This window comes from Arachis ipaensis, chromosome B06, assembly GCF_000816755.2.
Source record: "Arachis ipaensis cultivar K30076 chromosome B06, Araip1.1, whole genome shotgun sequence".
Taxonomy (NCBI): Eukaryota; Viridiplantae; Streptophyta; class Magnoliopsida; order Fabales; family Fabaceae; genus Arachis; species Arachis ipaensis.
The window spans coordinates 85269253-85289946 of NC_029790.2; the positions used below are offsets into that span (position 1 = coordinate 85269253).

Below are 20694 nucleotides of genomic sequence, written 5' to 3' on the forward strand. Positions count from 1 at the left end.
ATTTGATAGAAATAATAATAAACACCCTGTATCATAAAATTGTCGTCATAATTAAAAAATGGGAAAATCTAAATCAAAATATTGAACAGGTGTCCAGAAAATATATTGCTGGAAAATATTAACCGTTTTTTATAGAAAAGAGTTACATTACAAATCATACAACATTAAACAAAGAAGTCTTTATCAAAGTATTATCTCAGAGGTGATTCAAGTGAATAAGAAACTAGCTTCTTGCTATTTCCAAGTCATTCTCTCATTAAGCTTATTCAATTTCAACAAGAACAGTCTTCAAGCTTGACTTGAATCTATTAACACTGGTAGCTATTGTAATAAAGTGTACATTGCGATGATGTCATTAAACCTTCGATACACAAATTAGAAACAAGTGCTGTACAGTTATAGTTTGGTTCATTTTCTTATATAAATATCTTGAAACTTGTTTGCTACTTTCATAAAATACTTCAAAATCTAAACTTACAATACTGAAACAGAGCCATCAAGGTTATAAGTAATTATCCTCTAGTTGCAAGGATCAACAGAATTACTATCCTAATTCTCCAGGACATTGTGAGGATCATTCAATTCATTCTTTATCGCCATCAAAGCTAGAACTGTTCAGTGAAGAAACAGAAAGAAGGGTAAGAACTAAAACCTCCCATCAATTGATTCACTTGAGCATATGCCACTATGTAACAGGTAATTAGGAAGTACTTAAGAGTTAAGATTCTCAAGGCAAAAAAGAAAAGGAAATAACTGTCACAGAATAGCAACATCATCAATCTTTCAGCTATCATTCCTAGTAATTTCTGGCATAATTAACTTGACCAAAGATCAAAATGAAAAAGGGAAGCGGGGAAGAAAGAACAACAGCAGAAATCTCCATCATCAACAGAAGAAGTGAACATAACAGCCATGAAACCAATCTGCTTTGTTCCATGCTGTATTCTCAATTCAGTAACAATGCCTTCCTCCACACACAACAAAAGAACCACACGATTACAAATTTTTTAACTATATGGACTTATTTGAAAATTTGTTACTATCCAAACCAAATGTTATTCTATCGTATATATGCAATAGGATTTAAGTAGAGACAAGCTTGCCTTGGTTAGCTTTAACATCAGTAACAAAATTTTTCTTTCTTCTGATGGCTTTATCACCAATAGAAAAATTGCAGGTGATTCATTAGTAAGACATATGGAATAGAAGAATTGCAGCTAACAGAGCTCTAAGCAGATCACTAAGTTCAACCCTTGTAAAGCATAATCCATAATCGTATTCTCTTAGAAGGATCACTATCACACTGCAGCAAGAAGTAGGAGTAAAAGGAAAAAGATAGTACAGTGAAAAGAAACACCAAAAATTGAAAAACCATGAGGAAAAAAGTTAACAAATTTTAAATGAAACTAATTACTAAAATCAGAAAAAAACAAATCTAACTAAACCTAATCTAATCAAAACCTAAAAATTCACTAATCAGAAAACAAATCTAACTAAACTAATTACTAAAATCAAACTAACTAAACAAAATTAATTGAACTTAATAGAAATTAAAAGAATTTTGAAACCAAAACCTGGAAGCATTGACTAGAGGAGATGATGGCTGTGGCTCTGAGAAGATATACGAGGCAGAACTGAGTGGGGATAAAAGGAGAGAGAGAGGCACGGCGGTGATGGGGACCGACGCTGCTACATGTAGCGCTGGCGTGCTGGAGCTCAGCTGAGACTAAGAGAACAGGAGCTTGAGCTTGATTTGTTCTGCGAACGAGAAAGAATGAGAAAGACAGGGGCTGTGTTCTACTAGTTCAGTGTTTAAAAGAGAGGAGAAGAAGGAGAAGGTAGCTGTAATAGCCCAGACCACCCGCTAGCAAGATATTGTCCGCTTTGGCACACAAGGCCTCACGGTTTTGCCTTTGACGATAGGGATGATAGCCGAAGCCCCCCACACTCATTCGTCAAAATGCGTCATACTAGGGAGAGGTATCCACACCCTTATAAGGCATGCTTCGTCCCCCCTCACCAACCGATGTGGGACCTTACAATCCACCCCCTAAGGGAGCCCAGCGCCCTCGCTGGCACATCGATCCAGGCTCCGGCTCTGATACCACTAAATGTAACACCCTAATTTGCCTAAGCTTTACCTCGCATCGTAAAGCAAAGGATAATCAGAGATTACGACAGTTCTAAGCTCATACATATAATATATAGAAAGAATTAATATAATCTAGAAGCCCGATGAAGGATATAGCTCAAAGTTAGGATATGAAAAGTGCAAAACGTATAAACAGAGCAACTAACTTAAAGCACAAGAAATAGATACAATTTATATCAAAATATCATAGTATAATATCATAAGGATCTAGCCATTACTCGCGGAGTTTAAGCCGGCTAGCCATATACAGACCATACATGAAACAAGGCAGTAAAAATAGCTTATACAAGTTTTGTTCTCTCAATACATGCCTCTAGGCTAAACAAAATACAAAAGTGAGAGATGTGTAGCAAAATAAATCAAGGGACTCAAAAGGTATCTGGATCCTCCGCTTCTGTCACTATCCAGGAAACTCACCAAGGTGGGTTGCGACCTGCATCTGAAAAACAACAACAACGTATAGAATGAGAACCGGAGGTTCTCAGTATGGTAACTGTTCCGAGGGTTACCTAAAACTGTAGGTCGATCTCGGACGAGATCCTCTGTACTGGTCAAAGATGACGTGTCCAGATGGTGGGTGGCGGCCGGAGCTGTCGTGTCCGACTTGTTGGACTGGATGCGCTGCTGATCCTTCATCACCGGAGGGTGGTGGTACCTGCAAGGGACTCCGATGCTTAAGTTAGCAAGGGTATTGAGTAGGTTTTTAGTAGAATCAGAGTATGAGTTATACCTGGGTGCTCCAGTGTATTTATAATGGTGTGGAGTGACCTTTTTAGATAAGATAAGTTAGTTATCTTATCTTATCTTTATCTTAGAGTGAGGTCATCTTATCTCCAAGGGAACCGCCCTTATCTCTGTAGGCTTGGGCCGCCTTTGGATTTGGGTCGTGTTCCTCTATCTGGGCCCTTTACTGGGCTTTTCTGGCAATTTGGCCGATCTCTTTGAGAAGATGTTGGATGGTCTGACCTAAAGAGGTCGGTCGCTTTGTTACTGAACATCACGGGTCGGGTAGCTCGACCCAGGGTGTGAACAGTGCCCCTACTCGAGCTCGGTCTTTTTCTTTTTTGAGATCGAGCCTTAGTTTTAGGACTTCGATCCTTCTTGGGTGAAGCCAAACTCGAGCATTTTTTGACTTCTTTCTTTGTAGAATCTTCCTTTTTTGAACGTGGAACGTTTTTCTCCTCAAGGCGTGTCCTTTTGTATTAGTGCTCCGTTCTTGGGAACGGGCGAGGTTTTAATACCCTTATTAATTGCTTTTTAATGCTCCATTTCCCTTAGCTCTTTATTTTGAATTTTACATACAAAAAACGGTTTCTCTTCTTCACCTTTCTTTGTAACTTCCTCCTTTATTCTCTCACCTTCTGTTTTTGCCCAAATTTTTGCATTGCAACGTCATTTGGTGATCTCTGGTTATTTTCTTTGAAAGGTGATTCTGTCTCTTCGTCTTCAATCTCTTTCGAAGCTTCCCCCTTGGTCCAGGTTTGGTTTTTCTTCATCTCGCCGTTCCTTTTCTTTCTTTTGTTTTGCCTTCGGTTCTTGGTAAAGTTTTGGTTTTGCTTGAATGTATGTTTGGAAAGCTTGAGTCTTTTTGCGTTGTCGTGTTTGCTTGTCGCTGTGCTGTATGTTTTTCTGGTATTTTATGAACCCATTTTACTTTGCCCAGAAGGTTGCTCCTTTTGATGACTTTCGCTATGTTGATGATTTCATTGATGATCCTTTTGAGATTTTTTCTAGTGGCTTGTTTGTTTGGGGTATTCCTGGGAGATGTTGGACGAGGTCGAGCAGGCCTTTGTGACTGTGTTGGAGGAGAATTGGGGGGAACCTCCCTATCTTGATACCAAAAAATTTTTAGGGGACCCCTCACTCCTTCGAGATGAGCTGGGTAGTGTTTAATTTTGGCTTACCTCGTTTTGTTGAGTTTATTTCTTTACGAGCTCTTTATAAAGATTTGTAACTTGGTTTCCTACTGTGATGTTTTGTTTGCAGAGATGATTAAGAATAAGGAATCTATGAAGGCCTTTAAGAGGGCAAGAAAGGCTACTGCAGCTCAAAACATCTCAACTAAGGCGGCCGGTGAGGGATCATCTCAGGTTCAGTCGAAGCCGGCCATACCGAACTCGCCGGGGGTGAGGAAGGTAATCCCTACTCCTCGGGTTCGTTTGGCTGATCCTCCTCAAGTTTCTGTTGCCACTTCTGGTGCTCCTCCGAATAAAAAATAAAAAATAATTGAGCCTTTCAACCTTGATGCTCCTGACTTTGACGCAGTTGAGTTTGTCGATTAGCAGATTGGTCCTTATGGTACCATTCCTACCGACGATGTCTCTCTCCTTCGCCACTTGGATTTTATTACTCGGAGTAGCGTCAAGATGGCGCATATGGGAGCTGCCCTGTACCGAACTGCCCAAGACCTCCCTCTTCATGCTACCAAAGCTTTTATGGAGGAGGCTAAGCAAGAGTTCGACCATATGAAGGGTTTAAAGGAGGAGCTCCAAGTGAAAGTGACCAAATTGGAGAAGGAGTTGGAGACCGAAAAGACTAGTTCTGTTGCCTTGGTGGCTTCTGTGAGGTTGGCTGAGGATACCACTTTGAGGCACAAGGATAGCTATGTGACGGCCTATAGGGAAGTGATGCGTCTCAGGGAGGAATTAGAGTCTTCCTGGGTTGATTATGCTGAGCTCCAGGGTCACCTTGTAGGCAGCGTAAATGCTGCTTATGAGAACCTGAAGGAGCAAGTTCGAGTTCTTGCTCCCGAGGTCGACCTTACTCTCTTCATTCTGGACAATGTTGTAAAGGATGGCAAAATTGTCCCTGACGACCCTGATGACGACGATGTTGAACCTCCCCCGGTGCTTGCTGCCAAAACCTCCGAAGTGCCGACTTCTTCCGCTCCTTCAACTGAGGTCGATCATCCCGTGTCAGATCCTGACTGTCAAATATTGAATCGAGATGATAGGACTGTGGATGCTGTGCCTATTCAGACTCGCCCTCCTTCACCTCATGCTGCCGAGGAGCCTTCGGGTCTTCCCTGATTATGCGAATGCTTTGTGTAGATAGCCCGTCTTGTGGGCTTTTTTATACTCTTTATTTTGTAAATGATGTTAGCTAACTGTTGACACTCTTTTAGTTGCTTGTTTAGCAACTTTATTTTGAAAAACAAAGTAGTTTCCAAGCTTTTGGGGATGATTTTGGTGGCCTCTGAAGCTTGTTATTATTATAACTTTATGCTTTTATATTATGTCTGTCTGCACTCGGCTTGGCACCTTTCTAGGTTTTGTGAATGCTGGAACCTTTCATTGTCCGACCTCTTTGGATAGGCTTGGTTCCTTTGCTTTGTATAACACTTAAGGTCTTTCGGGAGGCCGATTTCGTCATGTCGGTTTTGTCCGAATTGTTGTTAGTGATCCTCTTTGGACCTTGTTTAGGTCTTTTTCAGGGATTACTTTTGTGATCTCTTGTTTTGCGCAGACTTCATCATGTCGGGCTCTTTTTAAGTTATTTTTTATAATCCTCTTTCTTGGACCTTGTTCGGGCCTCTTTCAGGGATTATCTTTATAACTTTTGTGTCTTTGGGCCGACTTCGTCATGTCGGGCTCTTTTTAAGTTATTTTTTGTAATCCTCTTTCTTGGACCTTGTTCAGGTCTCTTTCAGGGATTACTTCTATAACTTTATGTTTTTGGGCCGACTTTGTCATGTCGGGCCCTTCTAAGTTTTTTTTGTAATCCTCTTTCTTGGACCTTGTTCAGGTCTCTTTCAGGGATTACCTTTATAACTTTCGTGTTTTTGGGCCGACTTTGTCATGTCGAGCCCTTCTAAGTTATTTTTGTAATCCTCTTTCTTGGACCTTGTTCAGGTCTCTTTCAGGGATTACTTCTATAGCTTTATGTTTTGGGCTGACTTCGTCATGTCGAGCCCTTCTAAGTTATTTTTGTAATCCTCTTTTTTGGACCTTACTCAGGTCTCTTTCAGGGATTACTTTTTATAACTTTTAGGTTTTAGGCCGACTTCATCATGTCGTGCCCTTCTAAGTTATAGTAATCCTCTTTTATAGGGTTGGCCAAACCTCTTTCCATGGTTTACTTATAACTTTGGTTGACTGGTCCAACTTCTTAACGTCGGCCAGCCTTTAAGTTATTATTTAGCAATCCATCTTATCAAGATCTCGTCAGGTCCTTTCTCCGGATCACTTTCGATAACTTCTTGCATTATTCCATTTTCATCTTTGCTGATTTGTAGAAGTTGGGTTCAATCCTCATTTGGTCGACCTTTAGATGAATTTGATTTTCATCTCTGTTGGTCTTTATCGTGATCGCGCAGTGAATTTGTTTTTCACTTTCTGCCGATCTGTTGCTTTATAATCGGGCGATGAATTTTTCATATTAATGCATCTTGAGAACTTGTAGAACATTTAATATATTTTATTTAAAAGAAAATGCAAATATGTACATGCAGAGTTTTTATCCTTTTAAGTCAGATAATTTGTGGATCTCAACTTGGTGCCTCATTAAAAAACCTTTTCAGGAAAAAGAGTGCATCCTATGCCGAGATCCTTTACCATCCCTAGCTATAGTACCTTCTTAGATTGCAGGCGTGCCATGATCTGGGAAGCTCTCGGCCCTCGAGTTCGGACAGTCTGTAGTATCCCTTCCCAAGTACTTCTATGACTCGGTAGGGTCCTTTCCAGTTTGCTGCCAGCTTTCCTTCTCCAGGTCGAGTTGTTCCGATATCATTTCAGATTAGGATGAGATCATTCTCAGCGAAACCTCGTGGCACTGCCTTTTGATTATATTTGGAAGCCATTCGACGTTTTAGTGCTTCTTCCCTGATCCGAGCTCTTTCTTGGATTTCAGGAAGTAGGTCGAGCTCTTCCCTTTAAAGTTGGGAGTTAGCCTCTTCATTGTAATGGACCACTCTAGGCGACCCTTCTTCGATCTCTACTGGGATCATTGCCTCCATTTCGTAAGCTAACCGGAAGGGTGATTCCTTTGTGGTAGAATGTGGCGTTGTTCAATATGCCCATAGGACTTGTGGGAGCTCTTCAGCCCAGGCTCCCTTTGCGTCCTATAATCTTCGTTTTAGCCCAGCCAATACCACTTTGTTGGCGGCTTCAGCTTGTCCGTTAGCTTGGGGATGTTCTACGGAAGTAAATTGGTGTTTTATATTCAAGTCGGCCACTAACTTTTTGAAGCCTGCATCTGTGAATTGGGTGCCATTATCTGTGGTGATGGAGTATGGGACCCCGAACCTTGTGACAATGTTTCTATATAGGAATTTTCGACTTTTTTGAGCAGTGGCATTAGCTAGGGGTTCTGCCTCGATTCACTTTGTAAAGTAGTCTACCCCTACTATGAGGAATTTAACTTGTCCCGATCCCTGAGGGAAGGGTCCGAGAAGGTCGAGTCCCCATTTTGTAAATGGCCATGGTGAGGTTACGCTGATGAGTTCCTCTGGCAGGGCGATGTGAAAGTTGGCATGTTTCTGACATGGTAGATATGTCTTTACAAATTCTGTGGCCTCCTTTTGTAGAGTTGGCCAATAAAATCCTGCCCGGAGTACTTTTTTGGTAAGTGCTTATGCTCCGAGATGGTTGCCACAAATGCCACTGTGTATTTCTTCTAAAACTTCCTTTGTATTGGAAGTTGGCACACATTTTAACAATGGCATTGAAATCCCTCTTTTGTATAGAGTATTATTTATGATAGTGTAGTGTTGTGCCTCTCACTTTAACCTCTTTGCCTCCTTTTCATCTGTGGAGAGTGTTTCTGTTTTGAGGTAGTTAATTATGGGGTCATCCATCCTTGATCTTGACCTGTTATGGCTAGGACTTTTTCTTCTTCCGAGATGGATGGACTCTGCAATATTTCTTGGATGAGGCTCCTATTGTTGCCCCCTGGTTTGGTGCTGGCTAGCTTTGAGAGTGTGTTAGCTCGGGCATTCTGTTCACGGGGTATGTGGTGGATCTCATATTCCCGAAGTTGTCCAAGCTGTTCCCTAGTTTTACCCAGGTACTTTTTCATAGTGGGATCCTTAGCTTGGTAGCTCCCCGTTATTTGTAAAGTGACCACCTGTGAGTCGCTGAAGATAATGAGCCTTTGAGCCCCGACCTCTTTAGCCAGCTTCAAACCAGCTAATAGTGCTTCATATTTCGCCTGGTTGTTTGAAGCAGGGAACCCGAATTTGAGGGAAAGTTCAATTTGGGTTCCTTGGTTGCTTTCAATTATCACACCTGCGCCGCTTCCAGTTTTATTTGAGGAACCGTCCACATAGAAATTCCATTCTGTGGGGGTTTCTGGAATGTCTGTAAATTCTGCAATGAAGTCGGCTAAGTATTGTGATTTGATGGCTATCTGAGCTTCGTATTGAAGGTCGAACTCAGACAACTTGACTGTCCATTGCAAGATTCTGCCTGCTAGATTTGTTTTCTACAATATCCATTTTATGGGCGGGTTGGTCCGAACCTTAATAGTGTGAGCTTGGAAGTACGGGCAAAGTCGTCAAGATGTTAGTATGAGAACATAGGCAAATTTCTCTATTTTTTGGTAGTTCAGCTCGGACCCTTGTAGTGCTTTACTGATGAAGTATACAGGTTGTTGCCCCTTGTCGTCCTCTCGGACTAGTGCTGAGGCTACTGCCTGACTTCCTACTGCGAAGTATAATATGAGTGGCTCTCCCTCTCGTGGTCGAGTTAGGATAGGCGGTTTCCCCAGGAATATTTTGAAATCTTGGAAGGCTTGCTCGCACTCCGTTGTCCATTCAAACTTCTTTCCCTTTCTTAGAGTGGCATAGAAGGGGAGAGACCTTATTGCTGATCCCGCTAGAAATCTGGACAGGGCTGCCAACCTCCCGTTGAGTTGTTATACCTCTTTGACACAAGTTGGGCTCTTCATGTCGAGTATGGCTTGGCATTTATCCGGATTTGCCTCGATTCCTCTTTGTGTGAGCATAAAACCCAAGAATTTGCCAGCTTCTACTGCAAAGGTGCATTTTGTAGGATTGAGTCGTATGCTATGCTTTCTTATAATGTCGAACACTTGGGCCAGGTCAGACAATAATGTCTCTTCGCTTTGTGTCTTTATCAACATGTCGTCCACATAGACCTCCATGATCTTTCCGATATGATCTGAAAAGACTTTATTCATTAACCTTTGATAAGTAGCTCCCACATTTTTAAGACCAAAAGGCATTACGATGTAGCAGTAGTTTGCTTTTGGTGTTAGAAACGAGGTTTTTTCTTGATTAGGTGGATACATTGGGATTTGATTGTATCCGAAATATGCATCCATAAATGAGAGGTATTTATATCCGGATGAGGCATCCACCAGAGCGTCGATACTTGGGAGTGGATAAGGATCTTTTAGGCAGGCTTTGTTGAGATTAGTGTAGTCAGTGCACATTCGCCACTTCCCATTTGACTTTTTCACCAAGACGACGTTAGTTAGCCATAGTGGGTACTTGACTTCTCTTATGAATCTTGTCTCCAGTAGGGCTTGTACCTGCTCTTCCACAGCTTGGGATCGTTCTGGCCCGAGTTTTCTTCGTCTCTGCTGTACTGGCCGAGATCTTGGGTAGACCGCCAACTTGTGGCACATTAGTTTGGGGTCTATGCCTGGCATGTCTGTAGCTTTTAATGCAAAGAGATCGACGTTATCTCGTAAGAACTGTACAAGTGATTCTTTTATGTCTCCTCTTAGAATCGTTCCAATATTGGTTGTTTTGTCCGGGATGTCTCCGATCTGGACTTTCTCTACTTCACCTTCAGGTTGTGGACGGAGTTCTTCTCGCCTCTGAACTCCACCAAGTTCAATTGTGTGGAATTCTTCTCCTCTACCTATGAGGTTTAGACTTTCGTTGTAACAACGGCGCGCCATCTTTTGATATGCTTTTATTATAGCTATCCCTCCTGCAGTTGGGAATTTCATGCATAGATGTGGAGTTGAGACTATTGCGCCGAGTTGATTTAATGTTGTCCGACCTATTAAGGCATTATAGGCTGAACTTATGTCGACCACAATGTAGTCTATTTTGAGTGTTTTGGATTGGTTTCCTTTTCCGAAGGTTGTGCGTGGTGAGATGTATCCCAGTGGTTGCATTGGGGTGTCTCCCAGTCCGAACAAGCTGTTTGGATACGCTCTAAGCTCTTTTTCTTCTAAGCCGAGCTTGTTGAAGGCAGTTTTGAATAAGATGTCGGCGGAGCTCCCTTGGTCTATCAGTGTGCGGTGAAGATTTGCATTTGCCAGTATAATGGTGATGACCATGGGATCGTCGTGTCCCGAGATGATACCTGATGCATCTTCTTTGGTAAACGTAATTGTCGGGATGTCGGGTGCTTCCTTCTTTCCCTCGATATGATATACTTCTTTGGGATATCTTTTTCGAGATGATTTGGAGATTTTCCCTCCTGCAAATCCTCTGTGTATCATATGAACATGTCTTTCTGGTGTACGAGGTGATTGCTCGGTTCGTCCAACATCCTCGTCCCTTTTCTTTTTTCTTTGCTCATCATCCCGGGTGGCCAGATACCGATCTAGTTTTTCCTCTCTTACTAATTTTTCTATGACATTTTTTAAGTCAAAACATTCATTGGTGGAATGCCCACGGACTCGATGGTATTCACAATATTCGGTCCAATTTCCTCCTCTTTTTTTGCCTTTGAGAGGTCGAGCTGGGGGTATTTTTTCTGTGTGACAGACTTCTTTGTAGATATCCACAAGGGACACCCGAAGAGGGGTATAATTATGATATTTTTTAATTTTTCCCATGTCGATCTTCCTTCTTTTTGGACTCTTTATCCTTGTCCTGGGGGGGATAGGTGAATCCGGATTTTGAGGTCTCTCCTAGTCGAGAATTTTCCTCCATGTTGATGTATTTCTCCTCTCGTTCTTGCACTTTATTCAGAGATGTGGGGTATTTCTTTGATATGGATTGGCTAAAAGATCCCTCTCATAGGCCATTGATGAGGCCCATGATGGCGGCCTCTGTTGGTAGGCTTTGTATGTCTAGGCATATTTTATTGAATCTTTCCATGTAGTTGCGAAGACTTTTCTGATCTCCTTGCTTGATTTCTAATAGACTGGGGGCGTGCTTAGCCTTATCCTTTTGGATAGAGAATCTGGCCAGGAATTTTTTGGCTAAGTCGTCAAAGCTTGAGATGGACCTCGGAGGTAAATTGTCGAACCATCTAATTGCTGTCTTTGTAAGAGTTGTTGGAAACGCTTTACAGCGAAATGCATCTGAGGCGTCGGTGAGGTACATCCTACTTCTGAAATTGCTGAGGTGATGGTTGGGATTTGTAGTGCCATCGTACAACGCCATATCCGGAAGTTTGAGGTCCTTAGGAATTTTGGTCTTCATGATCTCCCTAGTGAATGGATCTTGACCCTTGCGAGAGTTGTCCTCAGAAGTGGACCAGTAGCTTTGGTTTTGAGATCGGCTTCGAGTTTTAGAAGTTTATCTTCTAACTCTCAGCGTCGCCTTACCTCTTTTTGTAGATCCTTCCCAACTTCTCGTTGATGCTGGATTTCTTTTTCAAGTTGCTTTAAACGGTCTTGAAGCGCTTCTAATACTCCCGGATTTGATGAGTTTTTGTCCTTGTTAGATTCCGGGGTATCTTTTAGTGTAGTGTTCGCGTTTTTGTGCGGTGTTCTATCTTCTAGATCTGAATCGTGGTCGTTGTCATGGTCGTCCGCCATGGTGATGGGATGACTTCCAGGACCCCGGCAACGGCACCAATGTTCCGAGGGTTACCTGAAACTGTAGGTCGATCTCGGACGAGATCCTCTGTACTGGTCGGAGATGACGTGTCCGGCTTGTGGATGGCGGCCGGAGCTGTCGTATCTGACTTGTTGGACTGGATGCGCTGCTGATCCTTCATCACCGGAAGGTGGTGGTACTTGCAAGGGACTCCGATGCTTAAGTTAGCAAGGGTATTGAGCAGGTTTTTAGTAGAATCAGAGTATGAGTTATACTTGGGTGCTTGACGAACGAAATTTTCTATCGGTAAAGAATAAAAGTAATCGCGTTGTAAGTATAGTTTCTAAACCAACGGAAAATCCTTTCGTACAAATGTTTTGGTTGTCACAAGTAACAAACCCCTTTTAAATTGATAATCGAAGTATTTAAACCTCGGGTCATCTTCTCAAGGAACTGCAGGGAAGTATGTCCTTATTATTGGTTATGAGTTTTATAAATTGGGGTTTTGAAGGTAAGGAACGAGTAATTTAAATGACAATAAAATAAATAAATGACTGTAAAATAAACTTTTGGCAAGGTATGGGAGTTTGGAATTTCTATCCTAGTTATCCTTATCAGGTGTGATGAGAATTGGATTTTAATTCCACTTAGTTAAGTCAAGTGGACTAATTAGATTGATCCTCAAGTCCTAGTCAATCCCTGTGGGAAGACTAGCTTTAGAGCGATCTAGATTAATTAGGAATCTGCCAATTTCAACCACTGCTGAGTTTGACAACTCAAGTGTTACCAATTACTTAACCAAAGCCAAAAGGAAGAAAATATCTAAATTAAATTAAAAGCATTCATAAATAGAATAAGACAATTATGAACTGAAATACCTCAAATAATATTAATTAAGAAAATCATAACATGAATGTAGCATAAGCTAAATTGAAATGATAAATGATAATCAAAGGTATATAATAAAAGTAGAAAATAAATAAGAGAAACATTGAGAGAGGAGAAACCTAAGAGAAATCCTAATCCTAATCCTAAAACCTAAGAGAGAGGAGAGAACCTCTCCCTCTAAAAACTACATCTAAACTATCAAAAGCGAGTAATTGGAGATCTCCCTCCATATGGATGCATTTCCCCACTTTATAACCTCCAATCTGTTCTTTCTGGACTTGGATATGGGCCAAAAAGGGCTTCAGAAATCGCTGGGAGCGTTTTCTGTAATTTCTGGTGCGTGGCGTCTGTCACGCGGTCGCGTCATCTGGAGTTTTCCTTGTCACGCGTTCGCTTCGGTCATGCATCCGCATCGCTGCCAGCTTCTTCAAAAACTCTATTTTGTGCTTTTCTTCCATTTTTGTATGTTTCCTTTCCATCCTTTAAGTCATTCCTGCCTTAGAAGATCTGAAACTACTCAACACACAAATCACGGCATCGAATGGTACTAAAGGGTAATTAAAATAAATAAATTTAAAGCATAGGAAACATGTATTTCACATATATCACATAATAAGGAAGGGAAAGTAAAACCATGCAATTTTCATGAATAAGTGGGTGAAGGATTGAATAAATCTCTTGAATTGAGCACAATATATATCATAAAACATGGGTTTATCAACCTCCCCACACTTAAACAATAGCATGTCCTCATGCTAAGTCCAAGATAAAGAGTAAGGTAAGGTTAAAGTGGTGGAATCTCATGCAATGCAATCTATCTAAATGCAACTACCTAAATGAATCATGCAATTCTAATTTTTATTCACTTGTATATAAAACTTACATGTAGTTAAATTAATTCACATTCTCAAGGAATTATATATGCATAGCCAAACCCTGGATAATGTCAAAGCACTTTTACAATTGAGATGGGTAAAAATATTTTTCAAACTTGCAAGACACTTAACAATTTAAGCAGAGATATATGGTGATGAGCTATTGAACCCTCACTGGATTTTGTGTTTACTCTCTAGTCACTCAATATTTATTGGGTTAATCACTCTATTATTCTTTTTATCCTTACTTTCTACAGCTTTGTTCTTCATCTAACCAATCAACAATTATAGAATACAGACATACAAAAATTATGAGGTCTTTTTCAAGGTTGTAATGGGGCCAAGGTAAAGGTAAGGGTATATGTATAAGGCTAAGTGAGCTAATAAGTGAATCCTTGATTAGTCTAAGATCTCACCTAACATACATATTTTGTAATTTGAAGCTTCTTAACCTATTTGCCCAGATTTTTCTCACTTTGTATTGCAAGCTCATTAACTTAAATTTTTATCCCATGTGCATTGATTCTTTTTATTTTGCAATTGGGGAGTTTTTGTATCCCTTTTATTTAAATAAATTTTTTTAATGCACATGGTAATTCAATTGATTTCACATGAGCATGCTTCCCAAAATTTTATTTTGAGTACTTTTATTCTTTTTAACTTCCTACCTTTGTTTCTATCATCCATGTTCCCATAAAGTTCCCCACACTTAAATAATACACAATTTCTATCTTAAGCTAACCAAGGATTCAACTTGAAATTTTTATTTTGTTTTTCTGCTTAAGGCTAGTAATGTGGTTTATATAACAAGAGGGGTTCAAAAGCTCAAGGGGGCTAACAAGGGTGATGTAAAAGGTAGGCTTATTTGGGATAAGTGAGCTAAACAAGTAATGGCCTCAATCATCTCTTAGTATGTATCTATACTCTATAATTGGACATATAGATTAAAACAAAGCAAAGAACATCAGAATAAAAAGAAGGGCGAAACACACAGGAATAAAAATTATGGTTTGAATGTAACCATACAATTAAGATCAAAACTCACAGGCTGTGTGTTCTCTAGCTCAAAAAATCATATATCAGTTATACATGTCATGAAAGTAGAAATTAAGAGTTCCCATTATTCTCAATGTAAAATTTATTTTGGGTGGCTTTAAAGTTTTAGTGTTCCTCCTTGATGAAATGTTGTTAACTAACTAACATGTTATGTTCTATATACAAGGTGTGTGGATTGTTTTTATTCTGTTAAAGTCTCTAGTTTACTTCCTTTTTATTTTCAATTTAAACCAACTATCACATGCTAAAGGGTAAACTATACTAATTAATCCACATATTCTAATAAGTTGAAATTGCAACTAAACTAACTGGCTAATGGTATAAACTAAAGTGCAAAATGCAGAAAGTAGAGTAAAAACACATGAAAAGAACAATGTATAAGTACTGAAAGATAAAAAATAAAAATAAAGATAAAAATACAGAAAAGTAACCAAAATAAAGTAAAAGAGTCTGTAGTGGTTCACCAAAAAATATGCCAAGTGCAAAATGCAGAAAGTAGAGTAAAAACACATGAAAAGAACAATGTATAAGTACTGAAAGATAAAAATAAAAATAAAGATAAAAATACATAAAAATAACAAAAATAAAATAAAAGAGTCTGTAGTGGTTCACCAAAAAATGTGCCAGAGATGGTGACCTCCCCACACTTAAAATAAAGCATCGTCCTTGATGCTCACTCAAGCTGGGTGTGATGGAGTGTCATCACTGGAAGGATGGGCTACTAGAGTCTCGGTGGTGGCCTGAGGATCTGCAGACTGGATGAGCGTGGGAGGATCTGTTTGCTGTAGAGGAAGCTCTGACTGGATAGGAATCTCTGGATCTGCGGTCTGTATCAGGTGTGGCTCCCCCTACTGTGGCGCAGCCTGCTCCGGTCCTGCCTGGGCAGCCTGGGTGGGGGTCTCCTCCTCGTGAGCGTCCTCCTCCACCTCAGATGTATTAGAAGGGGTGTCAGGCTCGGAGGGGATGTCACCGCCGGAACGGATCATCAACTTGACGTGCTCATAGCGTCGCTTGTTGCGGCGCTCCATACGATCCAACTGGGCGAAGAGTCGATGCACCAAATGGTAAATAGGCTCAGGAGCAGCTGGAGATGCAATGGGTGGGGCAGGTGCAGCAGTGGAAGAAGAGGGGGCAGCTGAAGGTGTGGCTGTCTCATCAGAAGCAATAAGGAATGGAGGTCTGTAGCCTAAAGCCAGAAAGTTTCTGCTGTGAGGAATGACCTTCTTACAGTCCGCAGCAGGTGGCTTCTCATCAGCATCCTCCCAAGGCACGTCAACTCGATGGCCTAGCTGGGTGACCATGTAAGAGAAAGGGAGGGTGCCTCTGACATGGACCCTGGCCATATAGTGCCAGATGAAACGTGGCAGATACAGGTCCTTACCCTCCATCACACACCAGAGGAGGGTAATCATAGCAGTAGGCAGCTCCGTCTCATGAGTGCTTGGCATAATGAAGTTACTCAGGATCTGGTGCCAGAGCCGAGCCTCATCATTCAGGTATATCCGCTTGATTCCTTTAGGCATGGTGGTGTTCTTACCCATGACCCATGGGACAGTAGGGTCAAGGGCTATCCTCTCCTTGACAGCGTCCCAGTCAAAGCTCAGAAAGTGCATGTCCTCTTCAGCCTTTTGGTAACCGTCAGGCTGATCTGACTTAGGCTGAAGGCGCAGAATATCCTCAATGGCCTCTTCAGTGACCAGTATCTGTTTCCCTCTGAGGTGCACTGCGTCCAGGGAAGTCTTGAAATAATTGCAGTAAAACTCTCTTACCCAGGAAGCATTGACCTCAGTCAAATTTCTCTCCAAGAAGAACCAGCCTCTTTGTTTGATCTGATCGGAGGTGTACTACTGTAGTTCTTCTGGAATTTTCAAAGTCCGCTCCAGGTACAGATTTCTGGAGGTAGCAAATACTGGATACTTCAGCTCACAGTATCGGTTTGCAAACTTAATTGGATCAGTGGCAGGGAGGAGCTGGTCAGCCTTCTCCTGCGGGGTAAAGTGCTTCTCCCGCCAGGAGTCATCATAATATATAAGCTCCAGGAGAGACATAGAGGATTCACTTCTTTTCTGTTTGCCAGTTGTTGCCTTTCCTTTTCCTTTTCTTTGAGTGTCAGACATCCTGAAAAATAGAAATCTAGAATATAATAAAAGCAAGAAAACAAGTAGGCAAAGAACAAGATAAGCACAAAGTGGCAAAGGAGCAGTAGAATAATAAAATGAGTTGAATAATTATGCATTTTAGAGTGTTTTGGAGTTAAAAAAAAACTGAGATGAGAAAGTTCAATCCAAAATGTAATATAAATAGAATTCATGTTAATTAGGAAAAACCATAATCATGCCTTAAGTTAAAAAGTAAAAGTAAGGAGTTAGTCAAAAAGTAGAGGGGGTGGTTAGAAAGTTAAAAGTGGTTTTAAATTGAAAAAGAAGTTAGGAAGCAAAAATCAGTGAGTTAGTAAAAAGAAAGTCAGAGTAAGTGGCATGATGATTGGTTTCTAAGTAACAAGAATTTCACAATTTGAAGCAACAGACAACTCATATTCAAGCAAGAAAATCAAGTTGCTGATGATTCATATAGATATACCAATAACGAAAATTTGAAATCAAATCATCAATAATGTGATTTATTAACCGGGAAAACAAAAGGAATAAGAATGCTGGCCCGTGTATTCATGAATTGGTTTGGTGAAAGCTAAGGACAGCAAAATTAAAAATTCCAAAACCAATACATGAATGAGAATCAAAACAATTTACAGAAAATTGGACAGCATTCCGGCTAAAATTAGATGTTCCCGGAAAATAAACAGCAGCAGAATAGTTCATATAAATTAAAATAAACTGCAAATAGAGATAGATAATATGAACATGAAAGAGCAGTCGCAATAGCAGCATGAACAGTAAGAACATCATATGAATAATACTTAGATCACAGCAACAGCAGAATTGCGAAAATTATAAAACAAGTATCAAGAATAGCGCAATTAATCAGGCCTAAATCTACTAACCACATCCTAGCTACCTAACCACCTAGAATCCACTACAACATACATCTCTGGGGGTGGTGTCGCGGTCGTGGCTGGGTGGTCGACGGTGGTGCGGCCGGTGGAGGTGGTTGGGGTGGTGGTGATGGGCGCAGGGGAGGGTTACAGAGAAGAAAGAGAGAAGAAGGGGAATGGGGGGGCGCGACGGGGTAGGGTTTCGCGTCACTGGGGGTTAATAAATTTGAATCCACGCGATTGCGTAGGGCACGCGGTCGCGTGGCTAGGGTGGATAAGGGTTGATGCGATCGCGTGAGTGACGCGATCGCATGGAATGGGTAGAAGGATGAATGACGCGGTCGCGTGAGGTATGCGACCGCGTCGCAGGAAATTGTGCTAAACGCACAATTCCAGCATCATTTCAGCGTAACTCTCTGTCTCCTTTGGGGTGTTGTGCAATCCACGCGATGCGAACACGTTGCTCACGCTTTCGCGTGGGATAGGTTTTGTGCAAGTGACACGTTTGCGTGATGGACGCGAATACGTGGGCCGTTTTGTGCTAAACACACGACAGCCACACGATTCCAGCGCAGAATTCTGGGCGTTAGATTTTTACTTCGATTTCCAGGTCACGCGGCCATGTGAATGACACAGACGCGTGGCGGTTGTTTCTCGCAACTGACGCGAACGCTTTAGTGATGCGATCGCGTCGCAAGCCTTCTTTTCCCTCCTCTTTTTTTTTTATGTAGGTATGCAATTATGCAGTATGCAATGCTAAATGCAAATGTTTATGAATAGCATCCAGGTTCAATAAAAATAAAACAATATAAAAATAAACAAAACGAAATAAAATGGAAACATGAATGATCATACCATGGTGGGTTGTCTCCCACCTAGCACTTTTAGTTAAAGTCCTTATGTTGGACATTAGATGAGCTTCCTGTTATGGCGGCTTATGCTTAAATTCATCTAGAAATCTCCACCAATGTTTGGAATGCCAACAGCCTCCAGGATGCCAAACTAGGCATGTGAAGCTTTTGAGTAGCTTCAAACAGGACCTCAGGCTCCTGGGGTGATGAATGTCAGAATATTTTTTAGGATCCCAAACTTTGCTATTAAATCTGCCTTGGTCTTGATCTTGATGCCAGGGCATCTTGGCCAGTTTCACTGACCTTTTCTTTACTGTTTTTAGGTTAGTTTCATGCATTTCCTTAGGAAATAAGCTAGTTTTGGGTAGATATTCACTTACACCTTGATTCAAGCATACATTGTGCATTTTACATTATTTCATGAGAATTTTGCATAAGTTTAGTGACAAATTGTATGTTGCATTGCCCATGACTTAGACTAGAACTTTGATGCGCTCAATGTTGAGTGTCACTAACGTTCTCGAAGGATGGCAAGCCCATGTTAAAGAGCCACGTTAACTAAGTTAACGTGGGCTCTAACGTGGGAACAAAGGGGGATTTTCAAAGTTATTGGAAATGTTAAGTCTCAATAATGTGTGCGAAGGACTTAGAGGTAACTTTAGTGGCAACGTTTATGCCACTAACGATGAAGTTAACGTGGCTTTTACTTAGTAACGTTAGTGAGAAAGTTGATTGTCACTAACGTTCTCGAACTTATATTTTCACTAAACGTTAACACCCCTAACGTCCTGAGCTAAAGTCTCTGCCCACTTCACATTTTCTCTCTGCAAGTAAAGCCAAGCCCAAATGAAGAAGAGAACTGCTTCAAACTCAAGATCCAAAGGCCCAAGACTTGAAGAGCCAACTAGAAGCTGAGAGAAGTAGTATATATAGGAGTAGCTTTGAATTGTTGAAAGGAGTTCTGAAAAGTAGTATATATACCATTCCCATTTACAATTCTGCAATTTACTTTCAGTCATTTACTTCCAGTCCTTTAATTCCAGCATTTACTTTTCTGTTATTTACATTCCCGCTATTTTATTTTCTGCAACTCTCAACCCAAATTCTGGATTCGCTCAACTAGAACATTCTTCTAATTAAAGTTGCTTGATCAATCAATCCCTGTGGGATTCGACCTCACTCTATTGTGAGTTTTTACTTGACAACAAATTCGGTACACTTGCCGAAGGGGAATTTGTTGAGAGACAAGTTTCCACCCGCATCAAGTTTATGGCGCCGTTGCCGGGGATTGATTGTGCATCAACAATGATTAAATTGGAAGATCACTAGATTGAGCATTTTTATTTTGTGAATTTCATTTTTTGTTTGAGTGATTTACTTTCTGTTTTAGTTAAACTTCTTCCCTTCCCCCTCTACTCTTTTGTTTTTCTTTGTTATTTTCAATTCTGTTTGCTAACCCACTAACTGTTTGATATATTGCATCACCCACAACTAACAGTAATTCTGACAAAAATACTTTCTGCACCTATCTTTTCTTGCTTGCACTTGATGGTTGTATGACAGGGAGAAGAAGCGGAGCTTCAACTTCCTTCGATTCTGAACTTGAGAGGACCTTCCTTAGATTAAGGAGGGAGACAAGAGGAAAGAAAGTGGTTGGTGCTGAGGAAGAAGAGGAATTCTTTGAACCAAACATGGAAGACAACATGGAAAACCATCATGAAGAAGAGGATCACAACCATGGGGGAGGAGGTAGAGCAAATCATGCTGGGGAGGATAGAAGAGTTTTGGGCTCTTACATCAATCCAAACCCAGGCAATTGTGGAAGTAGCATCCAAAAGCCAAGAATCCATGCCAACAACTTTGAACTTAAACCACAGCTCATCACCCTTGTTCAGAACAACTGTTCGTTTGGAGGAGGTGTTCAAGAAGACCCCAATCAACATTTGACCACTTTCCTGAGAATATGTGACATAGTGAAGTTTAATGGTGTTCATCCTGACGCTTATAGACTGCTCTTATTTCCATTCTCACTTAGGGACAAAGCAGCCAAGTGGCTGGAATCTTTTCCAAGGGAAAGCTTGACAACTTAGGAAGACGTGGTGAAAAAATTCTTAGCAAAATTTTACCCTCCTCAACGAATCAATAGGCTGAGAGCTGAGGTCCAAAATTTCAGGCAACAAGATGGTGAGACT

The 20694-nt window shown here is 40.9% G+C and overlaps 1 long non-coding RNA gene across 1 annotated transcript; it reads left to right on the plus strand.

Moving 5' to 3' along the window:
* LOC110264026 lies at positions 1737-17779 on the plus strand. The gene is made up of 3 exons (XR_002349759.1): positions 1737-1844; positions 8845-8847; positions 17764-17779. It is a non-coding gene; the product is annotated as an uncharacterized LOC110264026 (long non-coding RNA).